The following is a 17763-nucleotide window of genomic DNA, read 5'->3' on the forward strand; positions in this document are numbered from 1 at the left end:
GGCATGGATTGGTTGAGTCCCAACGGGGCCGTGATTGATTGCGAGTTACAGCTAGTGAGGATTCGCACTCCCAGTGGTGGTGAGTTAGTGATTCAGGGCGAGAGGCCACAGCGTGGACTAGTTCTTTGTTCAGCCGCGAGGGCGAGACGCTATTTTCAGCAGGGTTGCGCAGGCTATGTAGCCTACGTTATGGATGCCCGGGAGGAGGGCAAGTCGACAGTGGACGATGTTCCGGTAGTGCGAGACTTTCCAGATGTATTCCCGGAGGATTTACCTGGAATACCTCCCGAGAGACAGGTCGAGTTTGGGATTGACCTAATTCCTGGTGCGGCTCCGATAGCCAAGGCACCGTATCGGTTAGCTCCCCCTGAGATGCAGGAGTTGTCTACGCAGCTGCAGGAGTTGCTGGATAAGGGTTTTATTCGGCCGAGTAGTTCACCCTGGGGGGCGCCGATCTTATTTGTGAAGAAGAAGGATGGGTCGCACCGTATGTGCATCGACTATCGGGAGCTGAATAAGGTAACGGTGAAGAACCGTTACCCTCTCCCGAGGATAGATGATTTGTTTGATCAGCTTCAGGGAGCGTCTTGGTTCTCCAAGATCGATTTACGCTCCGGATATCACCAGGTGTGAGTTAGAGGCGAAGATGTGCAGAAGACTGCTTTCAGGACTCGATATGGTCATTATGAGTTTGTAGTGATGCCTTTTGGGCTCACTAATGCTCCAGCCGCATTCATGGACCTCATGAATCGCGTATGCAGACCGATGCTGGATCGGTCTGTGATAGTATTCATAGATGATATCTTGGTGTACTCCAAGACTCAGGAGCAGCATGAGGAGCACCTGAGGGAGGTGCTAGAAGTGTTGAGAAGGGAGAGGCTTTTCGCGAAGTTCTCCAAGTGCGAGTTTTGGTTGCGTGAGGTGCAGTTCCTTGGTCACCTCATCAACCAGAAGGGTATATTGGTAGATCCGGCCAAGATAGAGGCCGTGATGCAGTGGGAAGTCCCGAGGTCTCCAACCGAGATTCGGAGTTTCCTGGGGTTGGCAGGGTATTACCGGAGGTTCATCCAGGATTTCTCCAAGATTGCAGTACCGCTCACCCGACTGACTAGGAAGTCGGTGGTGTTTCGTTGGGGGCCTGAGCAGCAGACGGCATTCGAGACCCTCAGGCAAAGGTTATGCGAGGCTCCGATTCTTTCCCTGCCCGAGGGGATAGAGGATTTTGTAGTCTACTGTGATTCCTCAATCACAGGTATGGGAACAGTGTTGATGCAGTGGGGGCATGTGATAGCCTACGCCTCGAGACAGTTGAAGCCTCACGAGGCTAGTTATCCTACGCACGACTTGGAGCTGGGGGCAGTGGTGTTTGCCCTCAAGATTTGGAGACATTATCTTTATGGGGTCCGTTGTACCATCTACACGGATCACAAGAGCTTGAGATACCTTATGGATCAACCGAGTCTAAACATGAGGCAGAGGAGATGGTTGGATGTGCTGAAGGATTATGATTGTGAAATCCTTTATCACCCAGGGAAGGCCAACGTAGTGGCCAATGCCTTAAGTCGGAAGGTGACAGCAGCCCCTATCAGATATTTGTGTTTGAGAATGACTGTGATTACTCCGTTGTTGGAACGGATCAGGGAGGCTCAGGTTGAGGGACTCAAGGAAGAGAAGCAGAAATGTGAGAGGATTGTAGGTCGAGTAGCTGCGTTCGATTATGATAGTCGGGGGTTGTTAACCCTTCATGGGAGAGTGTGGGTACCGTACGGAGGCGGAGTACGACAGGTGTTGATGGACGAGGCTCATAAGTCTCGATTTTCTATCCATCCAGGGGCAACGAAGATGTATAGAGATCTTCGACCCGATTATTGGTGGCCCTGCATGAAGCGGGATGTTGCTTGGTATGTGGAGAGGTGTCTGACCTGCAGGAAGGTCAAGGCAGAACATCAGAGGCCTCACGGCAAGATGCAGCCATTAGACATTCCCGTGTGGAAATGGGAGGACATCACTATGGATTTTATCACCAAGCTTCCCAGGACCGCACGAGGAGTAGATTCGATATGGGTAGTAGTGGATCGGTTGACGAAGAGTGCCCATTTTATCCCGATCCAGTAGAGTATATCGGCAGAAAAGTTAGCCGATATCTATGTGCGTGAGATTGTGGCACGCCATGGAGTGCCGGTATCGGTGGTGTCAGACCGAGATGTCCGTTTTACCTCCCGATTCTGGAAGCAGTTCCATGACGAGATGGGTACTCGTCTCCACTTCAGCACTGCTTTCCACCCTCAGACGGACGGGCAGAGTGAGAGGACGATTCAGACTCTCGAGGACATGCTTAGGGCATGCGTTTTGGATTTTGTGGCAGTTGGGATACGTATCTTCCGTTAGCGGAATTTTCATATAACAACAGTTATCATGCAAGCATCGATCGACCTCCCTTTGAGATGCTTTATGGGAGGAAGTGCAGGACCCCGATTTGTTGGGGCGAGGTGGGTCAGCGAGTCATTGGGAGCACAGAGGTGGTGCTCAAGACGACCGAGTTGATCCAGCAGGTCCGTAGTAGACTGCAGACTGCGCAGAGTCGGCAGAAGAGTTACGCCGATAGGAGGCGTTCAAACTTGGAGTTCCGGGTGGGTGACATGGTTCTTCTGAAGGTCTCACCTTGGAAGGGTGTTATCAGGTTCCGGAAGAGGGGCAAGTTGGGTCCCAGGTTTATTGGTCCTTTCAGGGTTTTGGCACGGGTGGGTCGGGTTGCTTATCGCTTAGATCTTCCGGCAGAGCTTAGCCAGATCCACAACACTTTCCATGTGTCTCAGTTAAGGAAGTGTGTTTTTGGACGAGTCAGCAGTTGTTCCTTTAGAGGATATCCAGGTGGATAGCAGCTTGAATTATACTGAGAGGCCGGTCGCGATTCTGGATCGGAAAGCAAAGACCTTGAGGAACAAGGTAATTCAGCTAGTGAAGGTGTAGTGGGAGCACCGGAAGGGGTCTGAGTGGACGTGGGAGGCTGAAGATGAAATGAGAGAACATTATCCCGGGTTATTTGCAGATGCAGCAGCAGACTTCGAGGACGAAGTCTGAGTCAAGTGGGGGAGAATTGTAATGACCCGTCCCTGGTATATGGTTTTTAGTATTTATTTTTGAAGTTCATGGAGGAACTCGGCGAGTCTATGTCCCATCTCGTCGAGTAGGGTCACGTTGTTGATAAGCGTATAGATCGGCGACTCGGCGAGTCCATATTCGGGACTCGAGGAGTCGGCCTGCCAGGTTGAAACCCTAAATCTTCGGGTTGCTTACTATTTAATCCACCTTATAGCCCCCATTCTCGCCTCCTTCACCCTCAGAACGCTGTGAGAAAACCCTAATCCATCCTTGAGTGATCTAAGTGTTCTTGTGTTGATTTGTGAAGGCTTGAAGAAGGAGAAGAAGAAAGGAGCAAGGAGAAGAGGAGTAGTGCAAAGATCCAAGGGCAAATCAGAGTTATTTGAGGTATTCTTCGGATTTCCCTCTTGTTTTATGCTTTAAACCTCCATTAGAACTCTTCTAGATCTAGTTGATGCTTTTCCCAAGCCTTATGATTGTATGAATGCCCTAATAAGTCGAGATATCCTTAGATCTATTCATTGAGAAGTTTCAGAGCCCAGATCTATTGCCTTTATGAAGATACTCTGCATGGAAACCCTAGATCTAGCCTTTATTATGCTTTTTGAGCTATTTTATCTTCATGAATGCATATGGGCACGTAAAGATAGAATCTTTACGTGCTAATCGAGTTAAGGGAGTCCAGATCTATAAGTTTTATGCACTGGATTCAAGCATAATCAAGTTTTGAGTTGCTGCATGAAAGCGACTCGGCGAGTCGGAAGAACGACTCGGCGAGTCGAGCCGCGAGTCCCCGATTTTTCCCTTTTTGAGTGATGCCGAGTGAGACCAGTGAGTGATGGAGTGGACTCAGTGAGTTGTGGTTAGACTCAGTAATGGAGGGACTCGGCGAGTTGTTCATACAACTCGGCGAGTCCAAGGCAATCTTCTTAGCTCGAAGAACAACTCGTCGAGTTGTTCATACGGCTCGACGAGTCTGATGTAGATTGCCTGAGGTTTTAGATTCGAAAGGGAACTCGTCGAGTTGATGCCATACTCGGCGAGTAGGGTGAGTAATGAGAGTAGGGACTCGGCGAGTTGGCGGACTAACTCGGCGAGTCAGGTCAACTGTAAAGTTGACTTTGACCAGGAGAGTTGACTTTAGCCAGGGGAAAAGGAGTCATTTACCCCAATACAGTTATTAATAATTTGATTGAGTGTAATTGTGGATTTGTAGCCGGGGAGATACCGGAGCAGCAGCAGATAGTTCCCGAAGCCACACACTCAGCAGCCAGATCACGAGGTGAGTTTCCCTTCAGTAGGAACGGGTCTAAGGCCACAATGCCGGCCCGTTTAGCTAGCAGTAGTATCCGGACTTCGGTTCGATGCAGATTTTAGTATGTTTGATGCCTTCGTGGCTCGGACAGTATTTGGTGTTATGTGTCCCGGGTTACATCCCGATGTAGTATGTTATGTATGTACTCATGTTAGTTGATATGCTTATGTGATGCTATGTTCAGTATGTTCCGGACTTCTATCCGATGCAGTCAGTTTCGGACTTCGGTCCGATGCAGTAGTTCCGGACTTTGGTCCGATGCAGGAGGCAAGGCCTCAGTAGTTCCGGATCCCGATCCGATGCAGAGGGTAAGGCCCTGGGTAGTTCCGGACTTTGGTCCGATGCAGTTTCCGGACTTCGGTCCGATGCAGTGGGCAAGGCCCAGTATGTGATTATATGTATTATTTGGTATGTGGTAGTTTGGGGGAGCTCACTAAGCTTTGTGCTTACAGTTTTAGTTTTGGTTTCAAGTACTTCCACAAGCAAAGGGAAGAGCTCGAGTTGATGGCATCGCACACACACACCACAACATCATTTGTCCTGGGAGTTGTTTTGTTTTTCATAGATGTGACTAATACATTCTTGATTCAGTTTAGTTATAACCCTTTATTATTATTGGTGAGATATTGACGTACGAGTTTACCTTATGATTTTATTATGGTGTTTTTAGTAGTTATTTAAAAAAAAAATTTGGGTAATTTCTTTTGGGATGTTACATGGGGGCAAGGTTAACCACCGTTTTAATTTCGGGGACGGGGGAGGGGGTAGAAAATCCCGTCCCGAAACCCCCATGGGGACCCCGTTAATAAATTACGCATATATTTGCATATATTAATTATATAAATATAATAAACAATAATATGATTCTGCTATAAAAGGGATTCGGGGGCGGGGGCGGGGGAACGGGGAAATTTCAGGGGCGGGGGCGGGGGATGCACTTTCCGTTCCGTTTGCCCCCGTTGACATCCCTAATTGTTTTCATCATCGACAAGAACAAGATCACTTATAATAATAAACAACATAATAAACATCATGAAAAAAGGAATTACCTCCACACAACTCATTAATAGTGAGTAAATCCTACTAAAATTCTTTGATATCTTCATAGCATTCACCATATGATAACCCTTGAAATCAAAGAACAAGTTGTCATTAAAGACTAAATCAACCAAAAAATCAGTTGACCCTTAATAAACATAGTTGAATAAAAATTCAGAAACTTGGTTCAAACATTTCATCGAGCAGTTGGCATGAATCATGAAACTTTCTTTCAAATCTTATCATCAATCGGGTTGGCGTAACTGAAGCATGTCCTTGGGGTATGACGTAGGCAATTATGTTATGTCTCGTATCCCTTGCATAATAATTATCGAGTCTTGAATTTTCTAATTGTTTCCACTAGTATTCCTGTAACTAAATTACAATAGCATTTATCTGTTTCTGATACTTTTCAATGCCATGAAATCTAGTAATCGCTATATATCGAATTCCATATATACTCTGAAGCAACAAAAAAGGAAGAACAAGGAAAATGATTGTCTTACAATTTGTTTGCTAAATTCGATCCTCACAACCACGAGCACCACACAATGTCCTTTGAGCTTAGGGTCAGCTTCAGCCAGTTCGATACCAATATAAAATCCTTCCTCCTCCATTATATTATTTATGGGCCATATAGAAAAACCCATCTCTCACCAACCTCATTATTCATTATTCAGTCTTCTTTTCCTCCTGAAACAAAAGGCTATATACTTAGATGTTGCATGCAATCTGTTTCTCTCATAAATTCTTTATCACGCTTCTCCCTTGATACTCTGGAAATTTAAATCATATCCTCAAGAATTTCAAGTATGGATATAAATGAACTAAATTAACAACATCTACAAGCTTACCATCGTCTATGACAACATCATAACACTTGAATGAGTAGAATCCTAGAAAGGATATGTTACCTTTGGCTATAGAAAAAAGCCTCTTACACCTTGTTCCCAAGTTTAACTTAACGAGGGAAAAGAAAAGAAATAGATGGAACTAGGAAGAAAGTAAATGAAACTAGTGTTCCATAGTTTCATTAAAAGAGGAAAATCGAAGGAAGTAGAAGAAAATGGAAAGATCATTTTTCCTTTTAACGTTCCTTTCAATTTGGAAGGATTTGGAGAGAAAGAAGAAAAAATTTAATTTTCCTCTCACTTCAAAACGTTATAATGAGACCTTTTCGTATTAAGTGTTTTCATTTACCTTCTCTTCCCACAAATATATGAAATTAATAATAAATGGATGTATTTATCATTTAAGAACTACAGATCTAACTCTTGGTTAGTGAAAAATACTCATTAGGGTTTATGTGTATTTCATTGTTTTAAATAGTACAACCACTATAAAGTAATTTATTTAAAGGACCCTAAACTATACAAAAAATTTAAAGACCTACTCGAAACAAAGATATAAGTTAACACCCCCCCCCCCCCCAGTTGAAGCAGGGAGTTCACGAATGCTTAAACAATTCCGAAAATCTAGAAATAATTGTATAGGAAGTCCTTTAGTAAATATGTTAGCGAACGATGTTAGCAGATGGAACATGTAACACGCAAACCTATCCAATGGCAACACATTCCGAAATAAAATGTAAATCTATGTCGACATGTTTGGTTCATTGGTGATGAACCGGGTTAGAAGCTAAGTATACAAGGATTACATTATCATAAAACACAACAATAAACCAATTTAGAGGGCAAGATAATTCGACAAGAAGGTTGTGAAGCCAAACAAACTCAACTTTGGCACTAGATCGAGGGATGACATGTTGATATTTTGAAGACCATGAGACAAGATTATCACAAAGATACACAAATAACCCAAAAGTAGATCGACGTGTCTCAGGACAGCTAAGCCATTCAACATCAAAATAAGCAAACAAACGATCGACATGTCACTTATGAATATAAAACCATGCTCAAGAGTACCATGAAGGTAACAAATGATGCATTTTAGAGCAACAAAATGAGGTTCACCAGGATCATGCATGAAAAGGTAGGTTTGTTGAACCACATAAGTAAGATTGGGATGAATAAAAGTAAGATATTGGATAGCTCTAACAACACTTCGATATAGAGTGACGTCTAAAATTGGTTTCCCAGAGGGGGTTTAACATCCCTAAAAACCATGATAAAATTTATCATTTTAAAATCGATAGTTTCAGCCATCAAATAGTTCCAAGTCAACCACAATGCACAATATCCAAACCATCAGAGTAAGAGTATCCAAAATGTGTGGAAATCATGAGGGGAGGATGTTGTGCCATCATGTTGGTCCCTTCCCTTTCGTATCAGAAGTACCTGAAATAATAAACATAAATATCAAATAGTTTCAAGTCAACCACAATGTATAATTACATGCAGTGTTCAGACGCTTTTAAATGAAACAAAGGCTCCAAACTGTAGATCTAGTCTTCTAAGATGAAGTTACCACGTAAACTTGTGAACTTTACGTGCATGCAAGGCCTAAAGAGGCTAAAACACCAAAAACTAATCTTAAGAAGAGGTTTAGGCCATGGAGAAGGGCCAAGACTAGATAAAGTCAATAACTTTATGTCTATGGGGGCCTAGAGGAGACCATATTTGGAGTTACAACTTCAAATCATGCTCAACTTCCAAAAATGGATACAAAGTGGGCAAAAAGGTACTAAGCTTCCATAGGAGAAGATACAAGAAACAAGAGGTTAAGGTAAAGACTTTTTACCTTCATATGGTTGCTACCACAGTGTAGATGTCAGATCTACAGCCTCCTCCTTCATCTATGCACTAATCTCCTAAAGCTTCTTCAAGAAATGCAACCACAAACGCTCTTTAATTTTAGGCTTACACACACTCACAATGGAAGGTTAGCTCGATTTAGTGTTTGTCTAGAATGAGGGGACGATAAGGGAGGCCAGTAATGAGAGTTGAGTCCTTTAAATAGGGTGCAAAACCCTAAAAATTAGGGTTTCATGTCCAGCTGTCAACTCGTCGAGTTAATCTTTACAACTCGAAGAGTAGAGAACTTCCTACTCGTCGAGTCTGAGGCCATCAACTCAATGAGTTCCAAAGTAAATTATCCTTTTAAAAATAAAATTCTTATACCTGAGAGTCGGGATGTCACAACAAACTCCCAAGCCTAACCCAATCAGTTTCTTTGTATCATAGGTAGCGGTACGAAAACACTTGGAAGATGAGTGATTTCAAGAGTTTGTACGCCATTAGTATAATAAGATGTCGTAAGGCCTATTAAGAATTGTTTATGCTTATGTATCTGTATTGACGATGACATCCCATATTTTTAAATATAAATGAGATACATTTCCTCGGAAATGCTTTAATAATGATATTATCATGTTTTCGGAACAAATTTTGCATTAAGTTTTATACTCTAAAAATAAATAAAGCATAAATAAAAAGTTTTAATTTGGTTGTAAAAATAGGGATGTCACAAAATCTAAATTACACATACATCATTTAAAATCCGAATACAAAGTTTCATACAAAATCCAAATACAAATTGTCATACAAGCTTCCTTTTAGGCCACTACCCTCCCGACCATTAGTTGTTAGCTCGTCGATACATGCTTCCAAAAAAAATTTATCCACAATCTCCAACTTTCAACTAATTCTAGTTCTTTTATCTTTCATGCCTATTATAAAATAAAATAAAGTAAAAAGATTGCTCGTCCACCTTACACACATGTACACCATAAATCAAGCATAAATATGATTTCATCCGATTTTTATCAACATATACAACATAAATTTTGATTTTATAAAAATAAGTTTTAATTTCCTAAGCATATAACATTTTCTAATTTCTGATTTCATATTAACATATATAACATATTCAACATTTTCTAATATCATACCAACATGTATAACATTTTCTAATTTCATACCAACATGTGCAACAATCAGATTATACCAACATATTTATAACATATTTTGATTTCATAAGCATATAATTTGATTTCATAAGCATATAACATGATTGTATACATATAAATTCAGATTTCACATACCTAAGTATGATTTTATGCACACATTGTCTGGTTCATATAAAGAAAATCAGAGTTCATACACAAATAATCTGATTTCATCCATTATCAACTGATTTTATGCACACATTGTCAACTAGTTTTATGCACACATTGTTAACTGATTTCAGGGGGGAAAGGAAGAATGACGTTACCTGTTGTGGAGGTCAACGTCGGCAGAGTCGTCAGTCGGGATGTTGAGCAGGAGTGGAACTCGCCGGTGGGAGATGCTAAGGAAGAGACAACGTAGCCGATCGATGCATTTATGTTTTTTGTTCAATCATTGTTTTCTTTTAAGTTATCGAGGGAAAATAAAAGAAAAGAAGAAACATGGGCTTTTTCCGGTCAGTTAAGTTTTGAGGCTTATCGAGTAAATTATTTGGGTCAACCTTATTAACCGAGTCGGCATAAATTTGAAGTTATCAAACAGTCCGACTGTTGACTGTGTAACACATGTTCCACGTATTGCTTGATTTATAAAAATTCTAGGGTTTTGGTGTGGACTCGACGAGTTAGGAGTCCAACTCGTCGAGTAGAATCCATTTATGGGATGCAGAATCTACACCATACTCGATGAGTTGGAAGGCCGAGTCGGCGAGTAGGTGTTGTTAAGACAAAACCATAATTCTAGGTCTTGCACCCTATATAATCTCCTTATGAGCCTTAAGGCTGACCTCTCATCATCCTCCAAACCCTAAGAATGCCAATGCTAACCCTAATCCCAATTGTCTTCCATTTTTGTGAGCTAGAGTGACCTTTGAAGCTTAAGAAGATGGAGATAGTGAGAAGATCCAACAAACCAAGCACCCATCCTTGAGCTTAATCACCTTGTGATTTGTTGTAAGTCCTTAAGACTCGATTTTTATCAAAGAACAAGGCTAGATCTTGAGTCTACTCTCTATCTCCTACCCTTTTTGTAGTATGCATACATGTAATTCATAAAGTTTGCAACTTTATGAATCTCCAAAGAAAAATGGTCCCTAGGTGAGCTAGATCTGGCCTTTGGTTAAGAAAGGACTCCATGCAAGGGTTTTAGGGCATATTTCCCCTCTTTTTGACCATTTTGACTTAGGGACATGCATTGGAAATTCATGTCCATAAAGCCTTCATCTTTAGAGCGTTTAGAGGACTAGGATCCTTTAGGGAAAGGAAGGATTTCAGATCCCTTGAGTTTTGGACCAAATGGCAAGACTTTGGAGCTTTCCAACCTTTATTAACGACCCTAGAGCTTTTGGAACGGTTCTAGAAGGTAAAGTTGGAAACTTTATCCTTCTAGGCACCTTAGGGCTTCATATCTAATCCCTGGAATCCCTGCTTTCGATGTATTATCTCAACATGCAAACAGGAAGGGGGACTCGACGAGTTGCCCTTGAAACTCGACGAGTTGGGATGGTCTTCCCCATTTTCTGTATATCAAGCGAAATCAATGAGTTGACTAGGGTTTGATCAAGTCTTTTGGATCTGGAGGGAACTCGACGAGTCACTAGATGTGACGGACAACTTGAAGTCAACATGGGCTATTGAATTTTCCCATTGGCCTTGACTTTGACCAAGGTTGACTAGGGTTGAATTTGAGAATAGGTTGGGTTTATGAAAATCCTATCTTATGATGATTTTTGGCAGTTGAGTTGGAGCAACACGTGGGACGTATCTGATTATAGTTTTAGTTCTGGATTCGTTAGAGGTGAGTCTTCTCACCATACCAATGAGTCTATGGCACTAAGGTCGGCCCATCTTATGATATGTGGTACACTAGCTGTAGTAGAGATATGTGGCATGATCTTTAGACTTATGATAAGTTGTATGTTAGTGATTTTGTGATAACTTCATGAAAGACCATGGGGGGAGCCCATGACACTTGGATATAAGACCATGTGGGGGAGCCCATGGCTGTCCAGCAGGGAAAAGACCATGGGGGGAAGCCCATGGCACTTAGGTGTAAGACCATGGGGAGGCCCATGTCATCCTTATGTAGGGACATGTGGTAGAGATAGCTTCGATAGCTAATGTTATATGGTAGAGGTAGCTTTATAGCTAATACTATATGTGATATGTGGCTTGTGTATGGGGTATGCTCTGGGGGACTCACTAAGAATTAGCTTATAGTTTGTGGATTTGTTTTAGGTACATCTAAGTCCAGAGGAAAAGGCAAGGCTTGATGACATGGCGTGCACTCTCACATCAACTTTATATGGGACACACTGATATTTTCAAATAAAGTTGTAATACATATGGATTTGAAAACAATTGTTTTGGGATTTCATGGTTTATGGAAATGTGTTGATTTAATGAAAATTTTATCTCGAAACTTTGGGTCGTTACAGACCAGAGTTATCAGTCAGCTCTTACTAGACCCGCTAAGTTCAAAACAAATAACCTCTAACTGAATTTCAAGTTTGTCAAACAATATCTAGGGTAAATCACTATTAACCGTTTGATATATATATATATATATATATATATATATATATATATATATATATATATATACACAAAAGCTCAACATGGAACCATTTTAAACCCATAGAACTAAGGAACCATTATTTTTTCAAGTTTTAGATCTTATTAATTATCGAAAAAAATTCTAAAAATATAAAAATTCATAACTTTTTACCTTCTTTCCATTGATATCAAATTTGATATATATATATATATATATATATATATATATATATATATATATATATATATAACTTTTTTAATTGTTCAGATTCACATTGTGAATCTGCACCATAAATCATTAATTTTGTATAATATCACTGTATAAATTTCTCAAATTCACAGTGTGAATCTGCACAGATTTCACATAGTGAATTTGTACAGATTCACAATGTCAGTCTGATCAAATTCACAGTGTGAATCTGAACACATCAATTTTTTTTATCAAATTTGATATCAATGGACAGAGGATAAAAAGTTATGAATATCTATATTATTAGGTTTTTTTTTTTTTTTTGAGAAATTTGCTCTAAAAGTTAAGAAAAGATTGGTTCCTTGGTTATAAGATTTAAAATGGTTCATTGTTGAACCCAAACCTATATATATATATATATATATATATATATATATATATATATATATATATATATATATATATATATATGATCGTTCGTCATATAATTCATTTTAAGTCCTTATGAGTCATGGAAAGGAAGAAAACGTGACATTGACTATCTGAAAGTGTGTGGTTGTATTGCCTATTATCGTGCATCTAATTTTTGTAGGAATAATATTCCGGTAATGTACGAAAACAAACAAGAGATTAGAAAATTTGAGGCAGTGTGTGGTTGTATTGCCTATTATCGTACACCTAAATTTTGTAGGAATAATATTCCAGTAATGTACGAAAACAATCAATAAAATAGAAAAATTGAGGCATGTTTAACACAGTGCCTTTAAAAACAAATTCGCCCTTCTACCAGGTGTTTGTTTCCCAAGATACAACAGTTTGAAGTGGTTCTTCTAGACCACCCGAACCCTCAATGGGTCTGGATTATATATTCTATATAGCTAGAAAAACGAAGAAGATGGAGCGGGGAAGAAAAGAGTTTTCTTTTATTCTTGTGGTGTCCTCAAATGGTTGTAGAGTAGTGATATTTATACTACACATTCTATAACCTCCCATTTAAACACCTCTATTAATCACAAAGATTAATGTGTATTAATATGTAATTAAATTGTAATATTAATTACAACTTCAGTTACGAAAGAAAGAAATATTTGCAAGAAAGGTCCCTAAACTTTTCTTTTCTTTCTCCCACCCATTAAACTCTTTTATTTATGTCTTCCAACACCCTCACTTTAAGGATTAATTTATCATTCATATTAAATCTATTTTGGAAGTGTTATAAAAATAGGGAAAACCCATTTTTATAAATTGGTTAACACCAATTTTCCAACAATCCCCCACATGAATGAAAATTGAATAAGCATTTTCAAGCTACCTAGATAAAATCCAATAGTTGAATCATGCATAGGATAGGTAGGCGTTACCCTTTGAACCTTCCCTTAAGATACATATTTACTTTACTAGTGGACCAGTAGACTCGGTGTCCTTCAACTGTTCTGCCGTTTTTGTAAATAATCAATATGTGTCTCACATGATTCTCCATGGCCTAGTTAGGTTCTCATTGATGTGTCCTTTATGGTCATGGACACTTGCCTGGTTCTATAAGAGCTCTTTGGAATGTACCCATACAATTCCTTTTGAAGTGACCCCACTTCTCTCTCACATAGGTGATTCTATAATAATCATTAAAAGCTAATTTTTGATGATTTCCAAGCCCCTAAGCTCGATCTAGCATGTAAAGTTACGAACTTTACGTGCATGCATGGGACTTTTGAGCCAAAAGGCTCTAAAATGGCTCTTTTGTTGCATGGGGCCTTCCTTGGGTGCAAAAGCAACCCAAATCTGCCTTGTGATTCTTCCCAAGTGCTAGATCTGAAGTCTTGACCCCCAACCATGTTTGCAAATCATGGTTGGTCACCTCATATGGCTTAAAAGCCCTAAATCTTCCCCAAAAAAGGGATCTAACAAACAAGCAAGCAAGGTACAGACTTTATACCTTTCAAAGACTGCAAATGATGAACCAAACTTGAATGCTTCAGTCTCCTCTTGATCCTTCTATGCTCTTCCTTCTTCCTTGAGGTCAAAACCCACAAAAATCACTCAAAAGTCTTAGTTCTTGCACCAAAACACTTAGGGTTTGCTATGGAGAGTCTTTGGGAGCAATAGGGACGAGCGGTGGCTGAAAGAGATGATTAAATAGGGTGCAAACCCTCAAATTAAGGTTTTGTCTAGTCAGAGTCTACTCGTCGAGTCTGGCCGCACACTCGACGAGTCCGTCACTTAAGTCCCATGTCAAAACCCACTCCTACTCGGCGAGTTAGGCCTTCAACTTGCCGAGTCCCAGGCTAAAAATGTAAAATACATTAAAAATAAATTACATACCAGGAACCGAGTGCTACAGGAGAGCCACTAGAAGAATTGTTATCCTGCATTTGCGACTTCATCAACAACCATATCGGGTACCGATTTCCGCTGCTTCTTATTAATATGCCTGCGTTTTTTTTTCCAAGAACAAGGTTGGTTGTCGATTTATTTTTTTTTCCTCAGTCAATTCCATCTATAACTTTTTTCGGTGATGTAAATTTCATCTATGGTACTTTACTATTAATCTTTTCTTCTGTCTGTTTTGTTCTAAGCCTGCTGAATGTATTTTCTTCCATTCCTCGGCTGTTGTGTTCTCAGAAGGAGGTTTCGTGCCTTGCTGCCAGACCTCGGAAAATGCAATTTCATGGGTCACCGATTGACCTCTTTTCTTCTCATATGCTCCTAATTTCACTAGGTTTGTCACAAAAAACTACTAGAAATTGTCACCATTAGAAGTATGTATTTGTCAGTTCCCATTATTTAGTATTCAATTTAATCTTTATGTTGTATATGAATTGAAATTATAAAATTATTATTAAAAAAAAGGAATAGCTAATTTGTTTCATCTTTGTATGGAGTTTTCTTTTCAAGTCTTCATCTTATAAAACATTTGATATATGGTTCTTCAAGGTATGTGAAGCTAAAAAAAATGAACATCAAACTCACTTAGAAAGAAAAACTACCTGATGCACCAAGAGATGAATATGATGATATGCTTCATGCCCTACGTCCTTCCCATTAGAAAGAATTCAGATTAAGGAAGTCATGGGTTTTGTATTACATAACATGGAAACTGCTGGAAAGGTAAATATTGCAGTTTCTGTTTCACATCTGGTAAGGGTAAAATGGTCATTTATATAAAACCAATGTTTTAGTGTATTGGTGTTCCTTTTTTTCTTAATCAACTTTATTGGTTATTGTGTATTGTTATCAAAGTACTAATTTTTTCATATTCAGTTTTGATTGTATTCAAGATTTAAGATAAGTTTTCTTAAAGAAAGTTATATCTTTATATGCTAACTTCTTCCCTCTAATCATCATTTAGTAAACTAAATGAAACATGGAATACATTACCAAAGTAAACCCATTCCATGAAAATCTTACTGCCATTAATTTCCACTGAATCGAATAACTTGAAACTTTAGTTTCTTCATGTCTTTTGCAGCTTGTTAAAAGCACAGTGACAATCTGTAGGGATATTCATGGATAATTTCATGATCTTGCAGAGCTTTTTAGGATTAATGGAAAGGTGTGTGTTATGTAATGATATAATAAATTGATATGATATAACTTATAAGCATTTTCACACTGCTAGCTTCATCTGCATTTCATCTTAATTTACGCCATTGGCAAATTTCTTGCTTTCTATTTCACGCTTCTCTCTGGAAATCGAGTCACCAAAATATTGTCTCCTTTGATGTCTTCCAATTTTGATTGATTCCTTTGATGGGTTACGGTTTAGATTATTCTTTACAAGGTGATGATGTATGTGATTTTTGATTATGTTCATCGGTTCCGACTTTTATTCTTTTATACTGACTTGGACTCTGTTTCTTTTAAAAAAAATGGCATATTTCTTATTATATAATTTTTTTCCTTTCCATTTTTTAGATGTAGGGAACAACATGAGTTGCAATCGTTGGTCCTCTTGGACCTATCACACCTCAAAGAAAACCGATGATTAACTTCGCAAAGCAAAATATTGTTGTTGCTGATGGTGTAAGGTTCTGCAATCTTCTACATAGAACTGCACATTCAAAACATTATTTTATGTTTTAAATAATTATTTAAATGTTGATAGGAATGAACGAAAAGCGCACACACACAAAATTGCAGTTTTTTATAAGAAAAGTAAAATAAAAAAATGTTAACTGAGTTTTTATGTTGGTTTTCCAGATTGGATCAACGGAATGGGTTGAAGTAAAAGAAGCTATGTTAGCTTCAAAAGTTGTTGCTTACTTAAATGTTGATATTGTAGTTTTCCGGAGCAGAGTGGTGAAAATATTCTAAAGGTTACACCTCGAGAGTATAACTGACTATCTCCTCCAGTAATGCCTTCGGTAAGCCCACTTATTAACCGATTGGATAAAGGAAATTTTAGATATTTATATACCACAATACTCATAAATACCGTTTTTTTTTTTTTGTTAAAAAACTGTAATTTAGACATTTATCAATTTGCCCCTACATAAAGTTTCGTAATATCTATGATTAAATTGTTACTACAAACATTATTTTAAAATATGCATCTACATATATTTTGACCATAATGCAGTTTGCTTTGTTAATTTTAGAGAAAATAATTTATTTTTTTGAGTTTTTGACCAAAATGCCCCTACATATAGTTTTTAATTCCGCCCCCCTCCCCCACCACCACCACCACCACCACATATAGAGTGATTATAATGCAGTTTCTTGGTTTAAATATTAGAGGACTTAAAAGTATGCCTAAATTGCCCCACACTATAGTTTTATTTAGTTACATGATTAATAATTATATTAGGTATGACCCAAATGCCCATATTAACTGTTTTTTCCTAATGATTGCTAATACCATTTTTGATCAAAAATCACATACATACATTTGTTTTCGTTAAAAGTTGAGTGATTCAAACAGTTTTTGACGAAAATAGCCCTACATATGCTATTTAATTATACCCCTACATACATTTCGATCATAATGCAATTTCTTGTGTAAAAATGTAGAAAATTTGAAAATTTTTGACAAAATTGACATAACTAGTATATTTCCGTTATATATATATATATATATATATATATATATATATATATATATATATATATATATATATATATATATATATATATATATATATATATATATATATATAATAATAATAATTTTAATAAGTATGGCCTTATATACAGTGTGTCAATAATGCAGTTTATTTAATTAATTGAATAACTTTCTTAGGTTTTTACTGTAATACATGAATGAATATGGATCATGAGTATGTTACCATTGTTTTATTTGCGTTTTTTTGAATGATTGTTTTATTGGGGTGTTGATATTTTGGGCCTTCTTATTTGATTTCAAAGCTAATAACGAATTTCGTTTGCAGACCACGAAAATTTGGGAAGCTGTGGAAAAGTAAATCTGAACTTGCATAAAGTTCATTTAGACCACCTTATGGAGCTGGTAATCCTGTAATTTTTCCACACATTTGGCATATGGATTTATTAACCCACAAGACCAAGAGGGTAATATTGTCATATCTACAATCTTTACTCCTTAAATTCTATTGTTTACATTGTTTTAGAGTATTCTAATCAGAAGAAATCAAAGATTATAATGATAATCATAAGGACAATTACCCATTGTTGCTTCTTTGTTTC

General features: G+C 38.4%; 2 long non-coding RNA genes across 9 annotated transcripts; one reads left to right on the forward strand and one right to left on the reverse strand.

Moving 5' to 3' along the window:
* Positions 1–6002: 6002 nt before the first annotated feature.
* LOC145014310 (uncharacterized) lies at positions 6003–14822 on the reverse strand. The gene is made up of 3 exons (XR_013665495.1): positions 14425–14822; positions 14039–14115; positions 6003–6148 (listed from the first exon to the last, which is right to left on the reverse strand). It is a non-coding gene; the product is annotated as an uncharacterized LOC145014310 (long non-coding RNA).
* On the forward strand, positions 14433–17755 carry LOC145014309 (uncharacterized). 8 transcript variants are annotated; one of them, XR_013665489.1, is made up of 5 exons: positions 14433–14821; positions 15037–15655; positions 16018–16125; positions 16303–16466; positions 17490–17755. It is a non-coding gene; the product is annotated as an uncharacterized LOC145014309 (long non-coding RNA). The 8 variants fall into 8 exon arrangements; XR_013665492.1 differs by having other exon boundaries at positions 14433–14635; positions 14725–15655; XR_013665494.1 differs by having other exon boundaries at positions 14433–14619; positions 14725–15655.
* Positions 17756–17763: the final 8 nt, after the last annotated feature.

Source organism: Lactuca saligna, chromosome 9 (genome assembly GCF_052625555.1).
Source record: "Lactuca saligna cultivar CGN05327 chromosome 9, ASM5262555v1, whole genome shotgun sequence".
Taxonomy (NCBI): Eukaryota; Viridiplantae; Streptophyta; class Magnoliopsida; order Asterales; family Asteraceae; genus Lactuca; species Lactuca saligna.